Source organism: Pan paniscus, chromosome 12 (assembly GCF_029289425.2).
Source record: "Pan paniscus chromosome 12, NHGRI_mPanPan1-v2.0_pri, whole genome shotgun sequence".
In the NCBI taxonomy this organism is placed as follows: domain Eukaryota; kingdom Metazoa; phylum Chordata; class Mammalia; order Primates; family Hominidae; genus Pan; species Pan paniscus.
Window position 1 is genome coordinate 29,575,590 of NC_073261.2, and position 13,528 is coordinate 29,589,117.

General features: G+C 38.4%; 1 protein-coding gene across 8 annotated transcripts in view; it reads left to right on the forward strand.

The window, feature by feature from the left end:
• CRACDL (CRACD like) overlaps positions 1 to 13,528 on the forward strand; it is a 141,473-nt gene that overhangs the window by 73,808 nt on the left and 54,137 nt on the right. The window lies entirely within an intron of this gene.

The following is a 13,528-nucleotide window of genomic DNA, read 5'->3' on the forward strand; positions in this document are numbered from 1 at the left end:
TGTTGGTCCACTTCATGGTGTCTCACAGATCCCCTATTTTCTGTTCACTTTTCTTCAAATCTTTTTTTCTGTTCCTTAGACTTGATAATTTCCATTGTTATATCTTCAAGTTTGCAGATTCTTCTTCTGCCTGCTCATATCTGCCTTTGAATTCCTCTAGTGAATTTTTCATTTCAGTTATTGTTCTTTTCACCTCCCAGATTTCTTTTTAGTTTCAAGATTTTAAAATCTCTTCAGTGATATTTCAATTTTGTTCAGACTTTGCAAAGTCCCTTGCATTTCCACATAAATTTTCAGATCAGCTTGTTACTTTCTGCCCAAAATCCAGCTGAGATTTTGATAAAGGTTGCATTGATTCTGTAAATCAGTTTGGGGAATACTGCCATTTAATAATATTGTCTTCTGATTTATGAACACAGGATATCTTTCCATCTATTTATGTCTTCTTTAATTTTTTTTCAACGTTGTCATTTTCAGTGTACAAGTGTTCTACCTCCTTGGTTAAACTTACTCCTATTTTATTCTTTTGGATAGCATTTTAAATGCAGTTGTTTGTTTTCTTAATTTTGTCTGTGGATTGTTCATTGCTAGTATGTAGAAATACAATTGGTTTTATTTTTGTATTGGTCTTAAATCCTGAAACCTTGCAAACTTTAGTTATAATAGTGTTTTAATGGATCCCTCAACATTATCTATGTGCATGATCATGTCATCTACAAATAGAAATAATTTAATTTCTTCCCTTTCAATCTCAATGCTTTTTATTCTTTCTCTTAAGTGCTTGCCCTGTTAAGAATCTCCAGTACAAAGTTGATTATCAGTGTGACAGTAGATGTCCTTGTCTTTTTTCTTATCTCCGGGCAAAAGCATTCTGTCTTTCACCACTGAGTATGATGTAAGCTGTAGGTTTTTCATAGATGCCCTTGGTCATGCTGAGGAAGCTTTTGTCAATTCCTAGTTTGTTTGAGTGTTTGTATCATGAAGCGATGTTGGATTTTGTCAAGTGCTTTTTCTGTATCTACTGAGATAATAATGTAATAGTTGTCAGTTTTCCATTAATATGGTTTATTGCATTGATTTTTCATATGTATGTTGAACCAACCTTGCTTTCTTCAATAAATCCTACTTGGTCATACTGTATAATCTCTTTAATATGTTGCTGGATTGTTTTTGCCAGTATTCTGTTGAGGAGTTTTGCATCTTTATTTTTTATACCTCCATTAAAGTGATCATGTGATTTTTGTCCTTTATTTTATTAATATGGCTTTTGCATTAATTAGTTTTCATATGTTAAACCAACCTGTATTCCTGAGGTAAAACTCACTTTTATATCTTACTGGATTTAGCTTGCTAGTATTGTGTTGAGAATTTTTGTGTTTATATGCATAAGAGATATTGGTCTATAATTTTCTTTTATTGTGATGTCTTTGGGTTTGGTATTAGGGTAATACTGGCTTCACAATGAGCTGGAAAGTGTCACCTGTTCTTATATTTTTGAGAGGCATTTGTGAAGGGAAAGGTTTCTGTTAATTCTTTAAGTGTTTGATAGGATTTACCAATGAAGACATTTGGAGCTGGATTCTTCTTTGTGGAAAGTTTTACAATTACTAATCTCTTTTCTTATTATAAGTCTATTCAAACTTTCTTTTTATTATTGGCTTAGATTCAGTAGTTTGTGTCTTTCTAGGAATTTGTCTATTTCATCTAGTTTGTCTAATTTTTTGGCATACAGTAATACATAATATTCCCTTAAAATACATGCTTTTTATTTCTGTAAGGTTGGTAGTGATGCCTTCTTACTATTGGTTTTAGCAATTTGAATCTTCTCTCTTTTACTCTTGGTTAGTAGAGCGATAGGTCTGTTCATTTTATTGATTTTCTCAAAGAACCAACTTTTTGTTGCATTGATTATTTAAAATGTTTTTCTATTTTCTATTTCATTACTTTTTGCTCAATATTTATTTTGTCCTTTCTTCTGTTTGTTTTCAGTTTAGATTGCCCTTCTTTTTCTAGTTTTATATAGTGGAAAGTTATGATAGTGATTTGAGATTTTTCTTCCTCTTCTTCTTCTTCTTTTTTTTGTTTTGACAGAGTCTCACTCTGTCACCCAGGCTGGAGTGCAGTGGTGCGATATGGGCTTACTGCAAATTCCACCTCCCAGGTTCAAGAGATTATCATGCCTCAGCCTCCCAAGTAGCTGGGATTACAGGAATGGGCCACCACACCCAGCTAATTTTTGTATTTTTGCTGGAGATGGGGTTTCACCATGTTGGCCAGACTGGTCTGGAACTCCTGGCCTCATGTGATCCGCCTGCCTCAGCAGTGTTGGGATTACAGTGTTGGGATTACAGGCAGGCACCACTGCACCCGGCCTTTTCTTCTTTTTCATGTAGGTGTTTATAAGCACAACTTTTCTCCAAGCAGTGTTTTATCTGCATCACATATGTTTTGGTATGTTGTGGTTTTGTTTTTATTCATCTCAAAGGACTTTATAATTTTTCATGTAATTTATTCTTTGACTCATTTGTTATTTAGGAGTTCATCGCATAATTTCCACTTATTTATGAACTTCCCAAAATTCTTTCTGTTTTTGATTTCTAATTTAATTCTGTTGTGGTTAGAGAATATATTTTGCATGAACTAAATTCCTTTAAATATATTTTGTTTTGTTTTATGGCTGAGCATATGGTATCATTGTTAATGTTCCATAGGGAGATAAGATAGATATGCATATATATACACACATACACATACACATACATACATACACACATCTTTGGTCTAGTTGTTCTATAGGGTTGTTCAAGTCTCTTATATCACTGTTGATTTTCTGCTTATTTGTTCTATCTGGTATTGATTATTTAAACCATTTGCATTTAATGTCGTTGGTATGATTAAATCTAAAAATTCCATTTTGCTTTTTGTTTTCTATTTATATCAGAGTACTTTGTTCTTCTGTGACTTCTTTACTACTTCCCTTTAAGTGTATATTGTCAGTCATACCTTTTAATTTCTTATTGATTTTTAATTCTATTTTCTTCTGTTATTTTTTAGTAGCTGATCTAGGCCTTATAATATACATCTTAATATATCAGAATCAATTTAAGATTTATACTAATTTAGTTCCAGTAAGATATAAAAACATTACTCCTTAGTAGTTTTATTCCCTGCTCTATTTGTTGTACTATTATTGTTGTACATATTACATCTATGTTTGTCATAGACCCAATAATTATATTTTTATATCATTTTCTGTCTTTTAAAGAAACTAATAGAAGAGAGAACAAAAATATATTCATAGAGTCTGTACAAAATATATCAACCTCTTACCATTTTTGTTTTTCTTTCTTTTTCCTGTGGATCATGTTACCATCTGATGTCATTTTCTTACTCCAATGTAGCTGTGTTGTAAACGGGGTAATAAGTTCCTCTTTTAGGGTGTTTAAGGATCATTCCAACATGACTATGCAAATTGCACCTGGAGAGACAGATGCCATTAAAGGATTTATTATACTTGCAGGTCCTAGAGAAGGAGGCATGGCATGCCACACCATGCATGGGATCATATTGGAGGAGCTCCTAGGGAGCAGACTCAACAGAGCAGGTGGAGAGATAAGTAACAGTGTGGATCCCTGGGCAAGTGCTTTTATTAGGGGTCAGGGTATCATGACTCCTAATAAAAGAATCATGAGAAGATCTTACTGGTTCATTTGCATGTTGAATGTCACTAGGTCATAGTCAGGGGACAAGAAGGGGAACTTGTTGCAGGGACCATCCTTCTCACACTGGTACACCTGGTTGCCTGGGCGTGATGTTCACAGCCTGTTTGTGAGGACGTTGAGGCATCAGGAAAATATGAAGTTTTAAAAATTTACAAAATTTCATTTCTACCCTCCTCCTTTTTGTTGTTATTGTCAAATATACTACATTGCTATACGTTATAGTCCCAATAATGCAATTTTAATACCATTTTATGCCATTGCTTTTTGAATCAGCTATAAAAAAAATGAGAAGAAATATTCAATTACACTGTCTTTTATAATTCCCTACAAAATTACCTTTATTGATGCCTCTGATTTTTTGTGTAGATTCAAGTTACTGCTTGGTGTTGCTTTTGGCCAGAAGAACTTCCTTTAATATTTATTGTAAGACAGGTCTGCTAGCAAGAAATCATCTCAGTTTTTGTTTTTCTTGAATATCTCTAGTTCATCTTCATTTTTGAAAGATAGCTTTGTTGGATACAGAATTCTTGGTTGAAATTTTTTTTCTTTTGGTACTTTGAATATATCACCCTACTGCTTTCTGGTCTCCAATGTTTCTGATAAGAAATTAGCTGTAAATTTTATGATGATTTTCAACTATATAACTCTTTTTTCTGTTGCTGCTTTCAAGTTTTTCTCCTTATCTTTAGCTTTCACATTTTCACTCTGTGTCTGTGAGCAGTTCTCTGTGTTTATCTTACTTGAAGATTTTTGAGCTACTTGGATATGTAGATTACTGTTTTTCCTCAAATTTAGAAAGTTTTTGGCTATTATTTCAGAGAATCATTTTTCTACATTTTTCTCTGCCCTCTCCTTTGGGACTCCCATTCTGAATATTTGTATAGTTAATGATGTTTTGAATTTTTCTGAGTCTCTGTTCATTTTTTCCTTCAAATTGCATAATCTCTATTGATCTATTTTTAAATTTGCTGATTTTTTTATTGTGCCAACTCAAATCTCCTGTTGAGCCTCTTCAGTGAATTTTCTCATTTCACTTATTGTACTTTTCAACTCAAGAATTTTCAGTTTGTTTATTTTTATAGTTTCTACCTCTATTTTAATAATCTCAATTTGATAAGCTATAATCATCCCTTCTTTTAACTCTTTAAGCATGTCTTCCTTTATTTCTTTGAGCATATCTATAATAGCTGCTTTGAAGGTTTTGTCTGAGGAGTTCAACACCCGTGCCCTCTTAAAGTCAGTTTCTATTGCCTGCTTTTTTCCCTGTGTATGAGTCAGACTTTTCACCAAATTCTTCACACTACCATTCTGAAATTACTGCTTCCCTTTTTTTTGGATAACTTTTGTATAACTTTTTATTTGATATAATACCAAATTTACAGAAAAGTTACATAGTGAAGGAATTTATCATATAATTTTTAGTCAGATTTACCAATTTTTCACATTTTGCCTCGTGATATATCCTTATTTCTTTGTATGTTTATATAAAGAACATATATATCTATATGTTTGTAACATTTTTTGGACTATTAGTGAGCTCAAAAAATCACATATGTACTTCCAAAGAACAAGAATTTTTTTTTTTTTTTTTTGAGATGGAGTCTTGCTCTGTAGCCCAGGCTGGAGTGCAGGGGTGTGATCTTGGCTCACCCTAACTTCTGCCTCCCAAGTCCCAGTTCAAGCAATTCTCTTGCCTCAGCCTCCCAAGTAGCTGGGATTACAGGAATGCGTCACCATGCCCAGCTAATTTTTGTATTTTTAGTAGAGATGGGGTTTCACCATGTTGGCCAGGCTGGTCTTGAACTCGTGATCCACCTGCCTTGGGCTCCCAAAGTGTTGGGATTACAGGCGTGAGCCGCCGCACCCAGCCAAGAACATTCTTTTTAATAATCATAGTTACAATGATCAAAATCAGCAAACTTTAAGTTGATGTGATGTTATTATGTAATCCACAGTCCATATGTAACTTTTGTCATTTGTCCCAGTAATGGCTTTTATAGCACTTCCTCATTCTCCAGTCCTGGATCATATATTGCTTCTATTCTGAAATAGTTTCTTGGCCTTCCTCCTGTCCTTGACATGTTTTTAATAGTACTAGAGAGTTATTTTACAGAATGTCTCTCATTTGGGTTTGTCTGATGTTTCCTTAATTATATTCTTTTTCATGTGACGTTTCATTATTGGCTATTTGCATATATTTCAAATCATTTGCCCAAGTTTAAGGCAGGGGATTGTTTGCATTTCATTTGTTGGGTTCTAGGGATTCTTTATACATGCTAGATACAAGTGGTTTTATTTTTGTAAGATATTTTTTACGAATATTTTCTCTCTACCAGTCACTTACCTATTCATTTTTCTAACATTGTCTTTTGATGAGCAGAAGTATTTCATTTTGATGAAGTGCAAACTATAAATTTTTTCTTTTATGGTTTTTTTAGGCATCTGTAAGACATCTTTGCTTATCTCAAGGTCAAGTAGATAGGTTCTGATGATTTTTTAGAAGCTTTATATATTTTTTATTTAATATTTATCATTTTTCAACTTTTTAATGTATCCCATCTGGTTTTCTTTTCTTTCTTTTTTTTTCTTTCTTTTTTTTTTTTTTTTTTTGAGACAGAGTCTCACTCTGTTACCAGGCTGGAGTGCAATGGCATGATCTTGGCTGACTGCAACTTCTGCCTCCCGGGTTCACGCAATTCTCCCGCCTCAGCCTCCCGAATACTGGGACTACAGGTGCCCACTACCACGCCCAGCTAATTTTTGTATTTTTAGTAGAGATGAGGTTTCACCATGATGGCCAGACTGGTCTCGAACTCCTGACCTCGTGATCCACCCACCTTGGCCTCCCAAAGTGCTGGTATTACAGGTGTGAGCCACTGCGCCAGCTTGGTTTTGTTTTTGTTCCTCTGTTCTTCCTATTTGTTTTGTTCCTCTGTTCTGCCTTTTTTGGGGTTAATTGAATTTTTGGGTGTTCCATTATAAATTTTATTTTAGCGTTTTAGCTAAACTTCTTTGCATTAAATTTTTTAGTGTTTTCTCTAGGGATCACAGTATTAATTCTGAAATTGTGACTGTCTGTTTAGAGTTAGTCTTGTACCACTTCACGTAAAATGCCAGAACCTTGTGATAGTCTAGTCATATATACAACTCCTACCTTTATGTTATAGTCACATATTACATCTACATACATTGTAAATTCATAATAGTTTTTTTAGTTGTTATATGCATTTAAATAAATTTAGAAAAGAAAAACATGTACTTTTTAATATTTACCCACATATTTACCACATTCATTATGCTTCATTCTTTCTATAGCTTTCAATTTCAATCTGGTATAATTTTCTTTCATCCTAAAAAACTTTTGTTTTGCATTTCCTGTAGTACATATCTGCAGTACATATCACTTTTTAGAAAAGTGTAGTACGTATCACTTTTTAGATAAGTGAAAGTACTTTTCACTTATCTAAAAATGTCTATATTTTGCCTTCATTATTGAAGGATAATTTTTCTGGATATAGAATATTGGGTTGTTCTTTGTTTTCTATCAGCACTTTAAAGAGACTATTGTGTTGGCTTTTCTTATCCATTGTTGGTCATTTATATTGTTGTTTGCCTGTTTATGATGTGTCATTTTTCTCTGGCTGTTGTCAAGATTTCCTCTTCATCTTTGGTTTTAGTACACTATGCTGTGTTCCACACTTCTCTGAGGTCTATGATGTGCCTTGTTGTGGTTTTCTTGGAGTTTGCTAAGATTCTTAGATCTGTAACATTATCTTTTCCACCATTTTGGAGAAATGTTTATTCGTAAGTTCTCCAAATATTTTTAATGCCCCCCCTTCCCTTTCCCCTTCCCTTCCCTTTCCCTTCCCCTTCTCCTTCCCTTTCCCTTCCCCTCCGCTCCCCTCCCCTCTCCTCCCTCTCTCTCTCTCTCTCTCCCGCACCCACCCCTTCCCTCTCCTTCCTTCTTCTCTCTCCTTTTCCCTCTTTCTCTCTCCTGCTTCTTCACACTCCCCCCACTCCCTGTTTCTGGGACTCAATTAAATATATGTTAGACCAATCAATACTGTACCACTGGTCACTGAGGCTGTGTTCGGATTCACTTTCTTCCCAGTCTTTTTCTCTCTGTTCTTCAGATTGGATCATTTCTATTGATCTCTCTTCAATTTGATTGATCCTTTCTTTTGATGTCTTCAATCTGCTGTTAAGCCCATTTAATAAATATTTTATTTTAGAAATTACAGTTTTCATCTTGATGATTTCCATGTGTTTCTTCTTTATATTGTATGTTTCTAATTTGAAATTCTTTATCTTTTTATTTATTATGGCTACATTTTTGTTTTAAGTAGCTTCTTTAAAGTCTTTGTCGGCTATTTAAGCATTTTGGTCACTCAGGATTATTCTTTCTTAGGTGTTTTTTTTTCTCATGACTATGGGTCATATTTTCCTATTTCTTTACATGTCTTATAAATTTTGATTATATGGTAGACATTGTAAATGATATTTCATAGGAACTCTGGAAGCTATGCTGTCCCGAAGATTATTGATTTTGTTCTAGCAGGCTGTTTGTTACCTGTGAACTCTGTCTCTCCTGCAGTGAGCAGTAGAAAACTTTTAGTTCATTTCCCTCAGCCTCCCAGCTGTTATCTTCTGCCTGGTTCCTTGGAGTCTCCCCAGTATGTGCAGAATTCAGGGGAGGGGAGCCAAGAATTAGGATAGGGTTTACATGTGGATTTTGGTGCTCCTCTCTCTGAAGTTTTTTCCTTCCTAAGATATTCTCCCTCAGTTTCCATCTGCTCTGGCAGCCCTAAATTCCATTCTTGGATTCATCAAGCCCATAAGATTATGGCTTTGTATTTGAGCTCCAGCCACTCCACAACACACATACCTGAGAGCTTTTCCAGGTCAAAAGCCCTACACACATAAATCGCTCCTACTGCAATTCCCTTTTTTTAAGTGTTGATTCCAAAAATAAAAAACTAAAAAATAATAAAAAAGAAAAGAAGAGTTGATTCCACTTTAATTTCTGCTTTCAGTTGCTCATAACTGCCTTCAAATGATTGTTTTTCATCTTTTCTCCACAGTTTATACTTATCATCAGTGGAAAGTTTTACTGTGGTGTAGGCTACTCTACCACTTGGAAGTCTAACCTACCTTTAAATTTGAAGGATATTTTTCTGGAGTTTAGAATCTATATTGGCAGTTATTTTCTTTCATTGGAGTTTTCTATTTAAAATACTTAGCTCTGAGAGGGCATCACTGCTGATACTGACCTGAAAGTTGGTGGGTACAGAGACCCTGGAGAAGGTGATGCAGGGTAGATGGCAGAACCCTGCTATGGGAAGAAAGTGAGGGAAAGCACTGTTGGAAAGGGAGGTGTAAAGACTGAATAAAGGTGGGTGTTTTCCCTGTCTTCCCTAACGCTGACCTCAGGTAGATTAAATCACCTCTTCAAACTGATAAGGGAAAGGTGAACCAAGAGTCACTCTTTCTGGGTCTCTCTACAGCTCTCTGAGGTTAAATGAATTGATATTCAAAGATCTGAAAGGATTCTAATACCCAGAAGCCCCTCTAGTTTGTCAGTTCTCTTGTTTGGTGTGATCTGTTCAGTTCTCTGGTCGGGCACTGTCCTGGGTACTGGTAAAAGAGCAGTGAATATAATAGGCATAGCACTCACCCCTCAAAACCCACAGCCTTGGGAGGAAGGGATGTTCAGCAGACACCTCCCAAACAAGTTATTGATGACAACCTTGGTGAGCAATGTGAAAGAACGGTACCGGGAGCTAAGAAAGAATCCACAGGGGTCCAAACAGCCTGAAGGGTGGTGTGGGATTAGGGAATCTGTAGGGTGAACACTAAAGCTTTCATACATAATTATGTGCTCAGATGTATGGAGTCAGGGTACAGATATTTTTCTTTGCATTGTGTAGGTAAATATAATGGATTGAAGCCTTTAAAATGCCATATTAAAATCTGTTCTCATTCTTTATGTGAATTAACTTTTGTAGAAATATTTCTATAGAAGCTGAGACTAATGATAGAACTCTGCTATAAGCTGGGAAGGAGGCTGTGGTCAGTTAGGGTGGAGGGAGAGGGAGTGGGGCGGCCCCCACATTAAGGGGTCTTTTTAGATGCAGGACTCCCTTGGATTCTGTGGGTGCCCAGATACACACTGACAAAGTGCTGTGCCCCGCAGCAGGGCCTGGAGGCTCAGCACTCTGGTAAGTTCATTAGAAGCCCTGAAGAGGCCCTGCCGGTCCAGATTTAGCTTAAAGAGTAAGTTTTCTTTAACTTGGACTTGGAGCTCTCAGAACTCCAGGAGTGGAAGGGTGGAAGGCAGATGCTGGTTGAGGGGACACTGAGGTGGCCTGACTTGACCTTGGAGCTCCAGTGAGAAGCACTGTCTTCGTGTGAGGAGCAAAAGGAGGTCTGGGAGGTATTGGGTATTTGCCACATTGCCTTTCTAATTACGGTTTTACATCTGGCGTTTCCTTGAACTTTACTGCGGCTTGGGGAACGCATATTCAGAAAGGCGAGTTACTTGGCCCAACAGAGATGATGTTCCATTGTCACAGCTGTGGGGTGTTTCCACCTGGAATGTCCACATGAAGGAAACAGTTCTCCACCTTTGCAGCCTGCGGACTCCGGACAGACATTCCTCTGTGACCCTGAACGTGTTTTCATCACTTACCTGGCAGTGGTTTGAGCCCATCGGGCGGTGGGGATCAGGAAGCACAGGGGTCAGCTGGAAAGCCAGGTGTTTGTCCTGTGACTGACAATGGCGACTTTGAAGTGAGCCATTTGCTTGGAAGACTGGCGCTTACCTGCTGCCAGGGCATGCCGGGCATGTGTGCTCTGGGAGCCTTTGTCAATAAACAGTATCACGTGGTGGTGAGGAGTGGGCTGCAGAAACCGACAGCAGGGCTCAGCCTGTGCTTGCTGCATGCCATGTCCTGGTCTCATTTGATTATAGTATTATTATCCTCCTTTGGCCTATGAGGATACTGAGGCCTGGCACTGGTAGGTGGTAGGGTGAAGATGCCACCCTGGGACTGCCTAACATTCAAGTCTTTGCCACCTTCCTCCACCCCATGTTATGCTCTTATCTGTATGAAGATGCTTGGGACATAAAACATGAGTAGGTTCTGAAACCTTCCATGTGACATGAGATCCATTTGTTGTCCCTTTGTCGGTGGGCAACCTTTGCCTCCTTGTGTGAGTCCACTGGTGGTCTTGGTGGTCTTGGTGGTCTGGGGGTGCTGTCTGCATCTTCTGGCTGGGAGTAGGGTGGAAGGACCTACACAGGTGAGTCTGCATCCCCTCCATGCTCCCCCCTCCCCGGCCCTCCGCCTACATCTGCATCTGAACCCTCTGCCCTGTGCAGCTTTCTCACAACCATGTTCTTCAACCCAGGGAGAAGCAAGCCTGAGCCTCTGGACTGATCCGGGCTTGGCAGGAGAGGGTGCCCCTCTGCACACCCACCCACAGGGCTCATACATACTCTCACACACACCTCTGGCACTCACCTTGTTCTTCCCAACAAAGACACTTTTCATTTGCAAGGTGTCCACATGACCTTGATGTGTTGCGTAACATCACGGTTTCTCCAGAGTGTTAATCCTTTCCCAGTTAGCTGACACATCACAGTGGCCTCCGGTTCCTTTCCCCAGACGAAGAAACCCCATCAGACGCAGTGCATGATCTCTCGGGGCTCCTCCAGCCTCTGAGTTCTGGCCTGACCCTGGGGTAAGGCTTCTTGGCAGGCAGAGCCATTTCAGTGGGAGATCCTGTCCTTTGGATTCTCCAGCTTCTCTTGAGCCCCACTGGGGACAGCTCAGGGCTCTGCCCTTCACTGGGTCAGCACCTGCAAGAGGCGGGAACCACGTGGGTCTCATCTGTCACTGTATCCCAGTGCCTCAGATGCACCCGCCCATGCTGGGTATGCAGTCAGTGTGAGTGTAGACGCCATATCTGCTCTGCTACCTTAGGCAAGTTAATAAACCGCTTAATATCAGAAATGTTCTCTGCTGGGTGCAGTGGCTTACACCTGTAATCCCAAGCACTTTGGGAGGCCAAGGCAAGCAGATTGCTTGAGCTCAAGAGTTCAAGACCAGCCTGGCCAACATGGCGAAACCCCATTTCTACAAAAAATACAAAAAATTAGCCAAGTGTGGTGGCGTGGGCCTGTGGTCCCAGCTATTTGTGGGGGGCTGAGGTGGGAGGATCTCTTGAGCCCAGGAGGTAGAGGATGCAGTGAGCTAAAAATGTTCTCATCTCCAAAATGGGAATATTAAAAGTTCTTGGGGATTAAATGAGATAATTCAGGTGATAGCTGCATGCTTGATAAGTAATTTGCAGTTGCCATGGTTAACTCCAAATTCAGCCAATGGAAAACTCTTGCACTGAGCTAGAGCTCAGTGGCAGCCTCAGGAGATGGCACTGAGGGGAACAGATGGTGACTCCTAGGCCACCCTCACCATCTTCACTCTTCCCCTTACACCGTATGTTTTCCTTCTCCATTGCCTCTTCCATTGAATCCCCGGCAGCTACCGCCTCTAAAGGACTCTTGGGGATGAGGGGGTTGCTGACTGACTAACATATTGCAGGGGGGATTGAGGGGGTGACCTTTGGAACACCTGGGCCTTTGGGTTGGGCCACCAGCCTAGAACTACTATCATTCTGCTGTTTGATAGCATTGTCTGTTGCTTTGAAAGTGAACACAGATGATGAAAGCAAGGATGTCCTTTGAAGCCTAAAACAGTGGTAAAGGATTTGAAAAATACTATTTCTGTCCAACCCTCATTTTATAGATAATGATAGCATGATCATGAGTCAAATCTGGTGAGGTTCCAAGAGTTTTTGGCAGAGCCGACACAAGACCGGACATTTTTTTGAAGCCAAATTGTATGAACATTGAGAGCTGGAGCTGGTGAAACTTTGTTCAGCTTTTGAGGGATTGGCTGGTAGGGAGGATGAACATGAAAAGAAATCTAAATATTAGAGCCAACTCGGGCACACACCCGCAAATCCTTTTCTCTGTTTGTGTTTTCTTTGCATTTCTCCCATCATTTCCCATTCTGTGCTGTGTACAAGTGGTAAATGTGAATTGGTTAAATATTCAAGCCCCCCTTTTTAAGTGTGAGGATTCATCATACCTAACAGTAAGAAATAGCTTTCTAAATAAATGGTGTGATAGTATATGGAGGTAGAGCATACTCTAACAGTCAGTTATGGAAGGCATGGACACCACTAGCTCAGTATTCTGTAGCAGGAATATTGACCAGTGATCATGCATTTGATTTCCATGAAGAGTGAGGGATTTTTTTTATTCAGGAAGCAGCTGAATTTATATGGATGAAATGATCATCACGTCTGGGATGATTTGCTTAGAAATCACCTCATAGGAGTGGGATGGGGTGTGGGGGTAAAGATGAAGCAAGATTAGCCATATCTTGAGTTCATTATATGTTGTTCATATTTTTGTATCTGTTTGAAATTTTTCATTGCATTCAAAAAAGAATTTCAATGTAAATAAATAATGGTACAGTAGTATATCAAAATATTAGGTAGCCATTAAAATAACACGTGAATAATTTTAATGATGTGGTGTAAGTAAGAAAATCAGGAAGTCAAGCTTCCTAATATGATATGTGTGCATGTGGATAAAATATTTGCATAAAAAATTATTGGAAGGAAATGAAAACATTAACTGTGGTTATCCTTGGTTGGTTGGATTATGGGTGATTTTCATTCTATTTTCCAAACTTCCTGTAGTAAACAAGAGAAAAAAAATCATTTCTTATAATTTG